This window comes from Tachypleus tridentatus, chromosome 6 (genome assembly GCF_004210375.1).
Source record: "Tachypleus tridentatus isolate NWPU-2018 chromosome 6, ASM421037v1, whole genome shotgun sequence".
NCBI classification, from domain to species: Eukaryota; Metazoa; Arthropoda; class Merostomata; order Xiphosura; family Limulidae; genus Tachypleus; species Tachypleus tridentatus.
The window spans coordinates 22,220,314-22,237,777 of record NC_134830.1 but is presented as its reverse complement, the minus strand read 5'-3'; the positions used below and the strand labels follow the sequence as shown (position 1 = coordinate 22,237,777).

Below are 17,464 nucleotides of genomic sequence, written 5' to 3'. Positions count from 1 at the left end.
TTGAACTACATCTTTTCCATCTTTCAATAAGAAGTGAAATAATTCTATTTAACAAAAAAACAGCAGTTTTTATATAACAGCACTTGATATAGCACTGAAAGAAGTATTAATTGGAAGATTTGTTTTCCTTTTTTTTTTATTATATCTCATTTGTAAAATGATTTGCGATTCATATGTGGTGCTGGTTTAAACTGCAATTGTAGCACTGTTATTTTAGTACTCTAAAGTGCAATGATTTCTCTTCTAAGTAATTTATACTCTCTATAGAATAAAAGTAAGTTTGATAAAAAATGTTTCGTAGATGTGAATCAGAATTCTTTCACTCTGTTAGAGAAATATGTAAATCTTAGCATTTGTTTAAAACAAAACAACCAAAAGTGCCAAGTGTAACATATAATAATGACTTTCTGGAGATTCCAGAGATCTCTTTGGACTATTTTTAAGAACTGTTATAGATTAAGAAAACTTGTCATTCTTCAGCCAGGACAGTAATAGTGTTATTTTAGGGTACTTTTTCTACTTGAATGAAAAATAAAGGAGGTTGTTATCTCAAGATATCATCTGACCTGCTTGTGTCACACCAACTCTATCCCATGTAAATCATTAAGTGATAACCTTCCACCAATAGGAGTGGAACATATTCAATAGGAAATATATTATGGAAGTGTAGTTTGGTGAAAGATGTATATCAGAATTATAAGGCCAGCATGGCTAGGTGGGTTAAAGTGTTCAACTCGTAATCTGAGTGTTGCAGGTTTAAACCCCCCTTCCCCCCACCAAACATGCTCACCCTTTCAGCCGTGGGGGCATTATAATGTGACAGTGAATCCCACTGTTCATTGCATATAGTCCTTGTGTAGCTTTGATCAAAATTCAAACCAAACCAGAATTATAAAATGAATGTGAAATTTATTTGAATTTTAGAGTAATTAAACATCATAATGATAACAATGTTACACTGTGAATAAACGTTACTTGACTAATGTATAATATCTTGTTTCTAAAGTAAACTTGATGTAGTTCTCTGTTTTATAGGGATACTCCTCATTTGGATGCTTTTGCTGCTTTCCTTAGCACTTGTACTCTCATTTTCGATATCTAATTCCTTATCCACAGGCTCTGGCTGTCGATGTTCTTTGTCAAGACTGGAGTAACTGGTACCTTTGTGTATATTATTCTTTCTGGCTTTTTTCAAGGTTGATTTCAGTCCTGATGCATTTGACTTCTACTGGATTCTATCTATCACTTCTCAGTAGGCAAATATCATAAATTTTAATATTTTTTAAAATGTCACTTTCACTTATTTAATTAAAGCTAAAGTCATCACTACTTTGATTGTCATGATACAGGTTTCAGATGTGGGATCTTACCCAGAGATTTTTTGGCCATCATTTGTAGAGAGTTTAAATTTATGTGTTTCATCCCTTTTTCCTAATAATCATTTTTGCCTTTTTGGTGGGCATATCCTGTAAATCCAATTTTGTGCTTGCCTTAGCACATTATGTGTTTTGTCAAGCATAAAAACCTTTCCCAGCTTATGCATGCTCAAGGGATGTACTTGCATCACTACCTGGATGATTGACTCTGCTTCTTTCAAACTATTGACAAAAGCAGCTTGTGATGTTTAGATTTCCAAGTTGGAAAAAGTCTTTCTTGATTTCTTTTTATTATCTTGTCCATTTGGGTGTTTTTCAACACTTGCTTCAGTTGGGCCCAATCATCTCCACTTCATCTGCATTCAGTGCTTTCAGTTCTCCACATTTATTCTTTTCTTTCTCTTTCTGCTCATGTGGACTTGTGCTTCCATGGAAGCCTTGTCCCTTTGGGTCATGCATATATATGTTTTCTTCTTTGGACATTGAATATCCAATGGAATCTTGCTTGTGATCCCTTGAACTCCACAATTACATTTTTCTCCTTTGCTTCTTGATAATCCCAATTGTGGTTGAACAGGGACAATCTCACAGTAGATGTACTGCTTTTTTCCTTCTTTTCTAGATATGCACCTATTCATCAATGCTTCTGCTTCTCTCCAGGGTTGGGAGGCATGAGTCAATCAGCAGGAGACTACCAGACAATGGTCTCAAACAGAAATGTTGTACCACATCAACATCTTGAATCTGTTGGCAGTATAATGTCATTTAGATCATTTTCTTCCTATTGTATGGAACAGACTTGTCATGGTCCATTAAGACAATTCCATAATTGGCTCTTATTTCAATCACCAAGGAGAACCTGTTCTTATTTCCTTTGTACTTGAATATTGGAACTACTTTATTAGGCCCATATACTACAGATACATCTCATAACATGTTCTGGGTGCTTTTCACATTGTGCCTGGTTGTTATGCTCCATGTAGTGGTTCCCTCAACTCTCAGTTTTTCTAGTGGTTTTCCAGTCATCTAAGTGTTTTAGCCACTTCCTTCAACACTGTGTAAACTCGTTTTTGGTCTCCAGGTTCCTTATCCATAGACTCTGGCTGTGGATGTTCATAGCCAGGTCTGGACTAACTTGTACCTTTATCTGGCTCTTTACTTTTTTTTTAAATAGTGAATTCAGTCATCCATTCCACTCCAAGCTGAATCCTTCAGATTGCTCCTTACTCTCATTACTGGCCAGTATTATCTTGGTATCTTCTCCTTCAGCTTCAAACCCCTCCCCTATTACCTATTCTTTTCACTCCATCAACCACAGTCACTGGTTCTTCATCCCACCCTTTGTACCTTCCAGCTTCATGCCAGCATTTATGTGGTCCCTTGTGAGGAGATCCATATTATATGTTGCTTCCTTTTTAGCCCAGTTTTTCACACTTCCTCCTTTACAGTTTATCTATATCAGTGGAATATCTTCAGCTGTTGGTCATTAAGTCACGGTGTTCTCCCATTTTGGTCCACTCTTCCTCTCCTTATAGACTTATTATTTGGCTGTTTTAAGATGGGGTTTCTGTCTCTTCCATTTCAAGTTTTCATTACCTGTTTTTCCAGTTACCATGTTATGTTTTCTTCTCCTATTGTTTCCCTTTTATTACATTCTTTTTGAATTCGTCAACTTCCTTGTCATGCGTTTTTTTTTTCAGATTGGAATGTCAATATTATTTTTCAGTGGCAGATTCTCTCTATTTGAACCTTTGTCCTCTTGTTCCTTGTCTCAGCTATCCTTAAGACTTATTTCTTACTTATTTTAGCCTGTAGGGCATGGTCTGTCTGTTATTTTTACAGGTGACATTTCACGTACTGTGTTTCATATTCCTTTATTTAGATTAATTTTTTGTTCATAAATCTTCAGCAGTTCATGAGGAACATTTTTTGTTCATGCTGTTTCCCTTCCCTCTACTTCCCACCTTTATTTTTGGTCTGATCTGGATTGACTTCAGTTTACTGTCTGTACTCTTGGTTGTTATATTGCTCTTGTGGCATTCTTTCATGGTTCATGATCCCATCTTTTTATTCCTTGGAACCTTTCCTCCTTACATGGCTTTTCTCTTTCTTCCCTTACAGGTTGGATTTGTCAACTTATTATACTGGTATATTCCTCCCTATTTCAGGCAGTCAACATGAGCTCCAGTTTCTGTGTGGTCTTATCCAGAAGATAACCTTGTGGAGGGTAAATGTTGTTCCTCTGGTGCTTTACCTCAGGGAGGTTCACTACTTGAAGCAGATGTAGCACAGAGTTAAACTGGTCCAGTTGTTTTTTGTTTGTTTTTTGGTTTTGAAGTGAACCTTACATTGACACATCCCTCCCTACCATCATTTGGATGCTAGGTACCAAGAGGACTGGTGTTAGTTGTGAATTTGCACACACGTACTCTACTTAGTCAACTGCTATGGAAGTTTTCTCCTTCTGTTCTACTTTACTTGAGGTGAAGATGGTGTGTACCCTGATCTCATCATTTTATTCCATGGTATCTTACCAGAAACTAACTGCAGGGGGGTCAGATTATGTATGCCTGATTTTGATCTGGATTTAACCTGGTATGTTCTGTCACACCATAGCCATTGTACACCATGGGACACATTCATTTATTGGATGTGCTTTACTCAGTTTCTACCAGTTTATGCAGCATTTACCACATAACTTGACAAAGGGTATATTTAGTGTAGAACTGGTGTGATCTCACATGTGTGTTGTTCTCTCATTAGAGGTTCACACTCAATGGGTGTGCTTTGGATGCTTTCAAAACTATATCCCTGGCACCAGTCCCTCCATCTTTTCAGTGTCAGGTTTTAGCTGTTATGTGAAGGAAGGTATAGTACTGGGTCAAAAGTTCTTATTTTCCTATGTTTAAAATATATTTGCAATAGATTCTTATCTCTTCTCACATTTCTCACCCTTCCTCCTCACTTGAAACCAGTGCTTACTTTCTGCCTAATCTCAAAGTGCTGGTTAGGTAGAACCAAACAAAGCAAGTCACATGCACCAGGAGACATTGTGTTTAAAAGTGAGGACACAATGAACAATATTTATTATGGAGTAGGTGCGAATTTCAAGATTTGTGATATGACGAGAAAAATTGTATATAGAGAGCGACACTGAAAAATAATAGCTATTATGTGAGAAAGTACCTATCCCAATTATATTTTTGATGTAGGAAAATAATAACTTTATAATAACATATCAAAGATGAGTAAATTTAACTGTGTGAACTTCTTATAGAAGTTTAATATATGTATTTATCATTGACTCTTCAATTATCATGTATTATTCATATATAAGCATATTTTGTACAAGAAAAAAAAACATTATAATATTTGATGTTAAACAAATACAGAGGTTAGGGATATTTGATAATTTTTTGGAAATTGAATGAACGGTAGCATAGATTACAGGTATGATTGCATGTAAGTTTTGTCCAAGAGTTATCCAAGTTGCATATTATTTCACTTAAAGTTATGTATTTGATTCCCTTTTCAGTCTTAACTTATGGGTTAAAGATATTAATATATTTGTTTCCACATGTGGACATTTGTAATTGGATTAACCATAATTTTTCTTAGTGTATTAAGTTTAAATATACAAGTTTTAGAGAGGAAGTGCTTTGTAGCATTTCAGTTAATGCTAAAACTGAAAGTTGTGATAATGATGGACTGAATGTGTTTAAACAAGAAAGAAAAGTACACAGTAAGACTAAAATAGGTTTACATGTATGTCATGTCAAAATGAGTTTATTAACAAGCTTTTGAATTTACTCTATGGATCATTTTCAGGTCAACTGAACACTACAAGTTGCAAAAACATCTTAAAGTGATATGCGTACATCACGTGGAATTGGGATACCACAATGAAATGAGTTAAACAATTCACATAATGTATTGTCTTTAATTTTATAAACAGGAGAAATAGCAAAAGAAAAAGATAAATTTTCTTACTTTAAAGGATTAAGATCTTTTTATGAAAATAATCTAATAATATTTTACAAATAACTGTGAGGTATTTAGTTGTCATTTTTCTGCTTTCAGCTTAGAAAGGCAAACATTTCTTGTTTATTAAGAGTTTTTACAGTTACATGCATGCGATTGGAATGTGTATTGTGTTTAGCATATAGTTATACTGTCTAAGGAATGTCATGACAGTATTGTTAAGTTAGTCAAGTATTGTTAAGAACCATTCACATTTGGTGCTCTAAATTTATCAATGGAAGGTGTTTCTAGGTAACTCCTTAGCCTAATACTAGTCTATTGGGAATGTAGTAATTGACTTTATAAAGACTTAATAATACTAGGTTTAGTGCCCTTGTTTTTACTTATTGGGATAATCAAGTGATATAAGTGACAAATGTACTCAGGGAGAATAGCCATATTTTATTGTAACAAATATATAGTAATGAGTTCTTTGACTTATTCAAACTTTCCCCCAACCAGCTACCCAATTAGTGCTGTCTTGAAATTGATTTATGTTTACCAAAATAAAGCACTGAGTTTTCACATTTAACATTGTATCCAAAATTGTTTTTTTGCAAATTAGTCAGGTCAGAAACATTTGCTGTTGAACTTCTTGTTACAGTAATTACTATTCTTCTTACATATATTTTATATACCAGATAATATCACAAATTCACAAACAATTGTTAATTTATTCTTGTAATAAAATTACTGACAGTGTGTTGATTTTAAAAATTTTGTTCCAGAAATTCAGATATTAGTTTATAGCCTGTTATTGTTAATTAGCAGTCATTTACAACACTGTAAAGTTAACTTTAAAAATACCATTGAGTAAACAATAGTATTAATTGTTATTACCTTTCAGAACTATCAAGATTTGAAACAATGTAATATTACCAACCGAAAACAAAACAAATGATTTTAGTCTCTGTAATTGAGACAGAATTGACAGAAATGAGAAATTTATCATTATGTCCTTCAACAAGCATAAAATATTCATATTGACAAGATAATGTTGCAGAGTTATGAATTTCTTTATACTTTGGTGTTAGATTTATATAGAAAGTAGTCTTTGAATCAGTTAAGAACTCAAATATAATCATATTTATCTTTAATTCCTTATCACCATGGGATCATGTTGTAATCTGCTTTATAAGGGTTTTTGATGATTAAGTATTTAATAGATGATAGCCTAACTCTTAATTTGCACTTTTAAGAGATCTATTTATTCTATGGTTCAATAAAATGCAGTTGCTTGAAGCTAAATATTCTTTTAGAAGTTTTTCAGCTACAGTGACCTAAGACCCAAACATATCAAGGTTTCTACAGGAAAATCCAGCTTATCATAATTTGATTTTATTTATCTCTTACAGTGTAGTTAATGGACCAGAAAATTTTAATTATTTGAATACAAGATTTTCTATGATTTTGTATTGTTGTATGCCTTGTTTTTTTTTCTCCTACAGGCAATAAATTCCTTACAAGAGTGCACTTTACAAGAAGCAGCTGAGCTCTATGATATACTTAGTAAATATGAATTTGAAGGCTTGATGTTTGCCCATGACAAGGTTGCTGAGAAACAGGCTCTTCCAGAAGTGACTCCTGATGAGGAATTACTTGGTCTTGCTTCTCAGTATACTGAAGATAGTGTTAAAATTGTCAGGATAGATAAAACAAGTGAACCTTTAGTAAGTCAAAACTACTTACTACTAACTCTAGTTTAATAGATGCTTGGATAATTACAAGTAAGCATTTTCTTCATATTTAGCACATTTCCTGATATTAAATGCTCTTATATTAGGAAATATTGTTGAAAAGTATATTGATTAAATACCTTAAGAAGTTAAAAGTATTTTTGATCGTGTCCCACTAAGAGTTTTTAATCATTCAGCACTTGTGAAAATTTCTGTACAGGGTGCTACTGTAAGAAATGAAGGTGAGGCTGTTGTGATAGGGAGAATTGTAAAAGGAGGGGCAGCTGAAAAAAGTGGTAAACATTTATAGTATTTCTTACATGTACATTAATTATACATTGACATATTTAATGTAAAAATTGCTCACTGAAAGAATAATGTAAAATCTATGTTACTGTTATCATAAGTAATTTAAATAATTTTATTTTTAATTTTCTAAAGAAATTTTTGTGTGAAGAAATTTTATAGAAAGAGGATTTTTGTCTTGTGTATTTTTGTAACTCTCCCATTTTTATGATTATAGAAAGGTATTTTACAAATGATCACCTATTAAAAACCGTTTTGTAGTTTTAAATTATTAACTTGTGGTTTTTGACATGGTTGTTAGTGAAGATTATATGGTAATTTTATAATTAAGCAAAAAATCGTTTAGGACTTCTTCATGAAGGAGATGAAATCTTGGAAGTGAATGGTATAGAAATGAGGGGAAAGTCAGTCAATGACGTATGTGACATCTTGGTAAGTTTAGTTAAATTACTTTGTGCTTTTATATTATAACATAAAAAAATAATAGTGTTTTTTTCTGTAATTTCTTGTTTTGGGGACCAGTGGAGTTAAAAGAAATTATTTCTTTATTTTTTGGCCTAGTGTGGCTTAGTGGTCAGTTCACTAGGCTTGGGATTGAAGTTCTGAGGCTTTAGATGTGATGTAATGGTAAAAATTATTACCATTATTCAGTTCAAAGTGATGGATAAAGTTCTTTTGGCAGCAGGTATTGATGGATGGCTGCCTTCCCTTTAGTTAATAGTTCAAAATTTTGGATGCCTACAGTTGATGCAAGGGTTCTCTGACCTTACTTCTTAGCCTATATGCACACTTATGAAATAATACTGATTGATAATTCCTATTTTTTATTTCATTATTTTGTATAGGAGATCTTTATTTTGTTTGTGTGTCCATGAATGAGAAAATAAAATCCAGTATGTAATTGAAAAAGATGATTATTTGGCATTCACTTTGCATGTGAGTGTGAAATAGTAGTTATAGGTATAATTTAAAATTTGACTTTAGTTGAAATCTCTTATAGACATGCAAGATTTAATATAATTAGTTTGAATGCATCAGTTTCCCCTGGAAATATGTTTTACATAAATTATTAAGAAATTCTTAACACTATGGGTGATGGTGTTAAGTTTTCTGTGTTTTTTTTATTTAGTGTCAGCTTCACATCTTACATCATAACTAGCAATTTTCCATTATGACATTCCACTTTACTTCCAAAATATAAAAAGTACAATACTAGCCTCCAGACCTTTTAAAGGAGTTTCATGGCAACAAATGAGGCTTCACATTTGGCACTCAGTCTTTTAGCCCCCCATTCCTTTTTCACGTATAAATCTATTCCTGTGTAAAATGACTCAAGTAACACAAACTATTCTATCATATATTACTGTTAATCTTTCACAATATATTTACTTCATTTCACTTGCTTGAGAGAGAACTTGGTTATCTTTTATTGCTACCATCTATGATTGCTTCATATTTCATTTCTTCAGATTGTACTTCAAATGAAATATCACTTTCTTCTTATGACTGTTATTAAATTTGATTTAAATAATTTTCATTCTCTAATCTACTACTTTTATTCATATTACATATATTTCTTTATCTTACCCCTCGGACAATGAGTGTAAATTGCATCTTATTTTTTAATGATCAACTTTGAAGAGAGATATTTAATAGAATCAGCATAAGAAAATTCTCTACTTGATTACATAGTAAACTATGGCAACTGAGGCTGCTCATTGGCTTATGCAGACTTTTAGAATGCATCGAAAATGTTCTTGACATTTCCTAAACAATCTGAACAATTTTCAGAATATTCTCATGAGGGAGCTCTATAACTTTTCTTCACATTTCATGAGAAATGTTACATCATGGATCTCAAACAAGATTAGTTGTAAGGGTGTGACTGAAGAGGGAGGACATTGAAAAGTTTAAGCTCTTATACAGTGATAGAATTATGAAAGTTATTTAATTTATAATTTGTAGTAACTTGGGTTTTAACCCAATAATAACTAGATATAGTACATGGTAAATTAAAATAAGATAGTTAAAGTTTTAACTTAAATTTTAGTGGTGTAAATTTTACTACAATCTTAAAATAGGCTTAGTATGTGTAGCAGTGCTTTTAGGCTTAGGAATATTACAGTTTGCTGGTAAATCTCAAAACAGGATGAATACACTGTTTTACTAAATAAATACAATTTAAGAAACTAGTCTATTGTTTCTTTGTGTATTAAGGAGTAATCTATTAAGTTGTTTTTCTAAGTCCTATATAATGAAAGATAGACCATTACTTTAATGTAAAGACAGAGTAGTGATAAAAAATAATATAATTTGTTCATAAACATTATTTTTTAGGCTTAATAGTAGCAGTGTTAACAACAGACTATTGGTATTTGGTATTCAGTATTTATTTTCAGACTGTAAACATAAATATAATGGTTAAGACTAGTGTTAAGTGTTCAGTTTGTTGGGTGTAATGAGTACAATGAGTGAGATTTACTTGGGAACTCTAGACTGGCATGTAATTTTAAGTAAGCTAGTAATGAATACATGTAAAGAGTGTCGGTTGGATGAGAAGTTGGAGACTATCCTAATTAAAATAGAGGCAACAGATAAAAGAGAAGTGTAAGCTATGGAAAATGGCAGCAGGATTTTAGAAGGAGCTTAAGAATTTACATACAAGGGATACATTAGCTATCAGTGATTTTCAGAAAGCTAGAAAGTATACTGTTAGAGCTGAAAGTAATGAATTTATATGTAATGACCCTCTTTCATTGAGCAACAAATTTCAGCCATTGGTTTCTGCAAATGAGGGACTGTTGGAGGGAAGGAATACAAAAAGGTTAGAGAAGGATTTGGATTATAAATGGGTTATAGTTAGAGGTGATTCATTAACATAGTCTGTGAGGTAAATAGGTAAAAAAAGAATCAGGTTATGCTACCCAGGGAGGTGGGGAATATAAATGACAGAACATGAGATATAATAAAGGAAGCTAGCAGAGATACAGTTTCTGTGGTACATGTAGAGGCTACTGATCTGAGGGAAGGTAGATCAGAGGAGTTGATTAATAAGTACAAGGAGTTGATAAAGGAATTTAAAGTAAAAATCCATTATGCAATTTTCTCAAGGGTACTGTCCAAAATTAACTCTGGGGATGCTTATCCTAGGCTAGTATGTAATGATGAGCATATTGGCTGTTTGGACTAGTGGGATAAGTTCAGTGGAAGAAGGGAGCTTTTTGGAATGGAGGGCTTACATTTAAATTGGGTAGAAGATGGCTTGTTTGCTAAGACTATCATCTCAACTGTTAGGGAAATTTTAAATTAGGACTAAACAGTGGTGAGAGCCAGAAAAAATTAAATGCAAACAGAATAAATGAGAGAGAAAAGTTTAGCACAGGAAATGAGTATAGAAGTAGTTATAAGGATAGGCTTACTTGTTACTATTATAATGCTAGAAGTATAAGAAATAAAATAGATGACCTTAAAGCACCCATAGCAATGAAGTGTTTTTTATAATGGGAATAAATGAAACATTATTAAATGTAGATGGTTTTGATGACAGAAGTTTCTTTTGAAGTACAGAGCTACATATTATTTAGGAGGAACAGAGTATTTAGAGAAGGATAAACAGTAACTTTATATATAAAATGCGAGTTACATCCTGCAGAAATGGAAGATATCAATGATAACAGCAAGGAGATTGAATTTATTTGGGTTTCTGTTGGTAAATATAAAAGGTTTTTAGTGGAAATTTATTACAGACCACAAAATAACACAAATGAAATCAGTGAGAACTTTACAGTGTGATTAAGGTTTCATATATTAATGAAGTCACAATTATGGGTGATTTTAATTTCAGATGTATAGACTGGGAAATACTAGAATCAAACCATGAGGGAGAAAGATTTTTGGAAACTCTTCAGAATGACCTTCTTCATCGATTGGTCAACAAACTTAGTAGAAACAATATTTTTTATTTATTGTTAACTTCAAATAAAGAAATGATTGAGAGGGTGGAATTTGGAGAACATCTGGGTGCAAGTGACTATTGCTGTATTAGTTTTGATGTTTTGCTACAGGTGGAGATACATAGTAATGTATTTTAAAGGATGGGACAAGAATTATCTGTTGTGAATTGAGCAGGCGAGTTATTTGGAAACACTGATTAGAGGCAAAAAATGTTTAAACATATATTTTTAAATATTTGAAGTAAAATATTCCTTATAGAAGAGAGTAGCTGCAAGTGTAAAACCAGGTTGGCTGACTAAGAGTTTAAGAGACAAAATTAACAGGAGATTTCAAACATTATAGAAGATCAAGAAAGTAGGTGAAACAGGAAATTAAGACCATTAAAAAGGTTAAAGGTTGGCTGACTAAGAGCTTAAGAGACAAAATTAACTGGTATAACAGGAGATTTCAAACATTATAGAAGATCAAGAAAGTAGGTGAAACAGGAAATTAAGACATTAAAAAGGTTAAAGGTTGATTAAAGGTTGGCTGACTAAGAGCTTAAGAGACAAAATTAACTGGTATAACAGGAGATTTCAAACATTATAGAAGATCAAGAAAGTAGGTGAAACAGGAAATTAAGACCATTAAAAGGTTAAAGGTTGATTAAAGGTTGGCTGAAAATGTAAAATTTAACAGTAAGGATTACTTTAAATACAATTAAGTTTAAAAATAACGTTGAAAATGAGTGTAGGACTCTTGAGGGGTGATGACAGAAGGCTAGTATGTGATTATAATGAGATGGCTGAGTTATTAAGTTTTGCTTTTTCTTAAGTTTTTTACAAATGAAGATTTAATCAGTATTTAACATCTTCAATTGTTGGTAAATGGATACAAGATGAACCAATATGACAGCATTAATTAACACTCCTACGAAAAGTGGGGCCTAATAGGCCCCAGAGCAACTTGAAAGGTTATTAATATTAGGCTAATAAATTTGTATTTAAATGAAATTGCCATTTCATTTGATTTCATTTCATTAAATTTGTAAATTGCAGATTTGATTTCATTTCATTAAATGAAATGGCAATTTCATTTAAATACAAAATTATTAGCCTAATATTAATAACCTTTCAAGTTGTTCTGGAGCCTATTCGGCCCCACTTTTTGTAGGAGTGTTAATTAATTAATATGACAGCATCAATTCTGAACTGGTTAAGAAAAAATGGGGAAGTTTGAAAAACAATATGGCTCTTGGGTCAGATAGTATTTCCCCAAGGGTTTTGAAGGAGGTTAAAGACTGGATATGTGAGTAACTTACCACTGTTTTTGGTCAGTCCTTGAATAGTGGGCAGGTACCACAGGATTTTAAGTTAGCTAATGTAACTTCTAATGTAAGGTGATAAAAAATTGTTCCAGGAATTATAAACTCATTAGTCTTAACATTAGTTGTGGGAAAAGTTTTGGAAAATCAGTTAAAAGAAGCTTTACAAAGTCATTTCACAAATTTTAGAATTTAATTGGATAGTCAACATGGTTTCACCAAGGGAAAGTTTTGCTTTATGAATCTTTTGACATTCTTTGAAAAGGTTGCTGCTTATGTAGATGAGGATAAGTGTAAATTTGGTGTATCTGGATTTTTGACAAGGTCCCACATAAAAGGTTCGTAAAAAAAGTATCTCTGTAGGTGGGGAAAGATAATTTAGCAAATTGTGTAGAAGACTGACTGGATATAAGAATGCAGAGGGTTCTTACAAATGGAGTTCAGTCAAATTAGATTAATGTCAAAAGTGGGGTACCTTTGGGCTCAGTCTTAGGATCTTTTGATTTACATCAATGATATAGGTGAAGGAATAGTCAAACTTAAATTTGCAGGTGGAATGTTGCTAGATGCGAAGAGGATGCTGCTGATTTACCAAAGGATTTAGATTATTTATTGAGTTTGGCAAATAAATTTCAAGTAGGTTTTAATTACAATAAATGGAAAATAATACACATGGGTTATCATAATTTGAATGGGTATAATCTTGGTGTAGTAGCTGTTGAGTCTCTAAAGACAAATAGGAGTTTAGATTGTATCTATAGAAATATTGAATATAAGTCCAAAGAGGTTATAATTTCCTTGTATAGGTCACTAGTTAGCCTGAATTTGGAATACTGTGTTCAATCTTGGGGTCCTTATCTTAGGAAAGGCATTGAATTGTTGGAAAAGGGTCAGAATGGTGCCTAAGATAGAGGGGTTGTCATACAAAAAAAGGCTGAAATCTTTCAAATTGTTTTCTCTTGAAAAATGAAGAGATAGGGGGATGTGACTGAGGTGTTTAAGATTGTAAAGGAATTGAAAGTGCAGATACGTAGTTTTTACTAATATTTAACAGTGAGAATAGTACGACAAGGGGACACAAATATACATTTTGGTAATGTAGGAGTAATTTTCAGCTAAGACAGTTTCATTTTCTGGCCTTTGGAATGGGTTGCCTTCAGCTGTTTCAGAGGCAGTAAATTTAAGTGAGTTTAAGAATACGTTTGATAAGTATATGAATGATAAGGGCTAGTTTTAAGAATTTTTATTTATTCATTTTTAATCATTTGAATTTAGTTTAGAGGATTTAACAGCTGAGATGGATCAGTAGGTCCCTTATTGTTCCAAAATGTTAAGTACAAATAAGAATAAAAACACTCATGATGTAAAATAACTCAGTATAGGTTTCAAGTGTAGTGGTACGTAGATGTGTTCCAGATAATATGCAGAGATGTTCAAGATATTTTTCTTTTTTGTTTATGATTGTGTCCTTCATTTTCTTGTATTGATTTGTGATTGTTTTTGGTGTTTTGTAAAATTTGTTATTAAGTATATCAGAGTTTTATTAAGATTATGTATTCATACATAAAATCATGTCTATTTCCATGTTAATATTCAGTTATCATGCATCATAATTTTGTTATTGAAAATTTAATTCTAGTTCTTTAGTTTTTAGTTTGTAACTTAGAATTATTTAAAGTCTCTCAATAAACGAACTTTTGAACCACACAATATTTTTTCCGTGGTTTAATAATTTTGAAGAACATATATAGTGTTCTCTTAACTTCTAAGTAAATTATTTTTTTAACATTTCTCAAATATATTTACTTGTGCTTGCATCAGTCATATATTATCTCATTTACTTGTAATATTGCTATTCAGCAGTTACAGAAAAATTACTAGCCATGTAATAATAAAATTATGTCTCAACAAAGTAACCAGTTATTTTCATCCATTTACTCAGTTAATCCTTAAACGATGGCCATCATCAGTTGATGCTGCAATCTAAAACATTCTTGCTGTTTAAGGGTTAATAGTCAATTCTCCCTTTTTATCTCCATATAATATGGATATATATGTAGAGTCATCCGTTAACAACAGGGCAAATAAGATTATTTTTGTGCTATATGTATAAAAATATAATAGTACTGTCTATTGAATGTCCATGAAATTACTTCACAAGATGTGGATGAATCTTAGGTCCATTTGAGGGTACATACAAATTTTCAGTTTTGCAGTTTTGTTTTTAACTTTTTTCATTTTTTTACTGCTACTTTGCCCCACTGTAGATGAATCTTCACTAAATTTTGTATGGAGGCTCAGTGAGCCCATAAATAAATATATACAGATTATCAGTTTTGTGGGTTTTTATGGGCATTTTATGTTTTCTACCACTGCCTCATGCCCTGTTGATGGATCTTTGCCAAATTTTGTACAGAGGTATTGGGTCCAGGCAGAGATATATACAAATGTGTGGTCTCACATTTTGTATTTTGCATTGTTTATGTGCATTTCTGTGTTTTTTACAGTTGTAACTTTTCATATTCTAAGACGGCCTGTCATTTATGATGAATTTACCCAACTTCTGTCCAGAAGATGGATACTCCAGCTAATATATATGTATTTATACATAAACTAATTAGTATATGGTATGTAATCATACCCTTTCCTAGTTCTGGCATTTGAATTTTCCATAACCAATTTTTCTTAATCACTATATTTGGCATTCTTTACACTAGTGTAATGGTGTGGTTGGTGTCCAGGTATACTGATATTGACAGATGGATCTGAAGTATCCACAAAAATGTAGACTACACTAATGTACTGCAAATAATAATTTTGAACTTGAACATCAAAACAAAGAAACACAAACAGGGAAGAAAATTCCAAACTCATAATAATTTGTACCAGTATCTTTGCTGCTCTTTGAAATGTTCTTCATGCCCCAGGAATTGAACTAAGGCAAAGGACCATAGTAATGTAAGCTTCTAGCCATTGCCATATGCACTTTTACATAATAGTACATGCTTATAGCCTTTTGCATTCAGTTCATAAAAGTGTCAAAAACTACATTGAGAACCCTTGTATGAAAATTTAGACATTTAATATGAAGATATTTGAATGAAGATATGTTTTAAATTATTCATGGAAGGATGAAATAGGTAGCTTTTCCATCTATGATTGATTCTGTACAATTGTTTCCCTAATTCTTCTCTGATAATGAAATATGAACTCCTTTAGATGATACGTAATTACAAAACCTTGTCAGTCTAACATCGGTATATAATGAAATAAAGTGGGAGGTAAGGCAAAATTTAAAAGATAATCCTTTAAAGTCTTTAGCAATATTTTCTTTATATACATTGATATAAACCTCCTAAACCTGTACCAATGTCTAGATTTATAAAGACCTTGTTCATTACCTTATTTCTACATCTTAATTGAAATTTTATTAATGAATCAAGTATTGATATTTATGGCCTTAAAAATAAATATATAAGTTTACTCAGTAATATAAAGTTTTCTGAAATGGCTACCACTGCACTACAAAATTGTATGATTCTTGTGGAATTCAGATAGCCAACTGATTGTTAAAAGGAAATCAGAAATAAATTATGGATGGACAGTCATAAATCCATTACAGTACAGTAATGATTATCCTTCTTTGTTTAAGTAATAAATACTAAAGAATGAAGAATATTATTTTTTGATACTTTTGCTTGTGTGTAGATTTAAAAATTATACTTTTTATTTGTGAAGCTGTTTTTAATTAAAACTGTATATGCTTAAGCTTCTACAGAATTTCCCAAACTCAAATATTTGTACATACCATTCTTGCTGTAAGACATTGTAGCAGTATAAACATTGCATTATGAATTGGTTCAACTGCACTGACACCATTAATTTTTGTTCTACGTTGGCGTATTATGAATAAAAATGAGCATAATCTGAACTTCTGTTCAGTATTCAGAATTCTCCTTCGGTAGCTCATTTATAAATTGTTATTAGCAATTTAATATAAAAAATTGAAGAGCTCTTATGTACTGACTATCATGTGAGAGTTTTGTTATTTCTTCTAAGATTATATACAGACATGTATTTTTACTTCACAAAACTTTTTACCATCAAACATTTTCTCTATCTTTTTTTTATACAGGCAACAATGATTGGGACATTGACATTTGTAGTTGTTCCTTCCCATTACGAATCTCGGAAACTTTCATCCAAAGATAGTGTGGTGAGTGCTTTTATTTTAAAAATAAGTTAAAGGATTGCTATATTGTTTACTTCTTGGTCAATATTAATAATAAAATATTAAAAAAAACCAACTAAACTCGGGAATTCCCTGCAGCTGTTGCTGGTTTTCGTTAAGATTTTGAAATGTTTTCAGCTCTTTCAATGGTTTCTTGGTAGAACAGTGGTAACTTTACAGATTTTACAGCACTGAAATCTGAGGTTTATTTTCCTGGAGTAGACATAAAAGAAAGTCCAGTGTGGAATTTCTCTGAAGAATAATCTTTCACTGCACCCACCATCCAGAGCACCACTACAAGTTGCTACTTTTTCTGAATGATTGTAAAGTTAATTCAAATAAAATAATAATAATAAATAATTTGATATTTCAAATACACAAATAAATTTGTTTTATTAGTATTTGTTCTTATTCTAATATGTAAATGATTTAAAACAAAAACTTATAATGATTGTAATTTGCATACTCATGTATTCCATAACCATTATTCACGAACTTGATGATATAAATAGTCCTTAGGCCACTATGATGTCTGTGATATCCTAGCATATCTGATGAGGTATGGTATCGTGTAAAAGGCTTCGTTCGTAGTGGATAT

At 31.8% G+C, this 17,464-nt stretch overlaps 1 pseudogene across 1 annotated transcript in view; it reads left to right on the top strand.

The window, feature by feature from the left end:
* LOC143252084 (uncharacterized) overlaps positions 1 to 17,464 on the top strand; it is a 439,932-nt pseudogene that overhangs the window by 408,603 nt on the left and 13,865 nt on the right. The window contains exons 10-13 of the transcript XR_013028811.1: positions 6,845 to 7,066; positions 7,293 to 7,368; positions 7,725 to 7,810; positions 16,771 to 16,851. The product of XR_013028811.1 is annotated as an uncharacterized LOC143252084 (transcript). The remainder of the gene's footprint in view (positions 1 to 6,844; positions 7,067 to 7,292; positions 7,369 to 7,724; positions 7,811 to 16,770; positions 16,852 to 17,464) is intronic.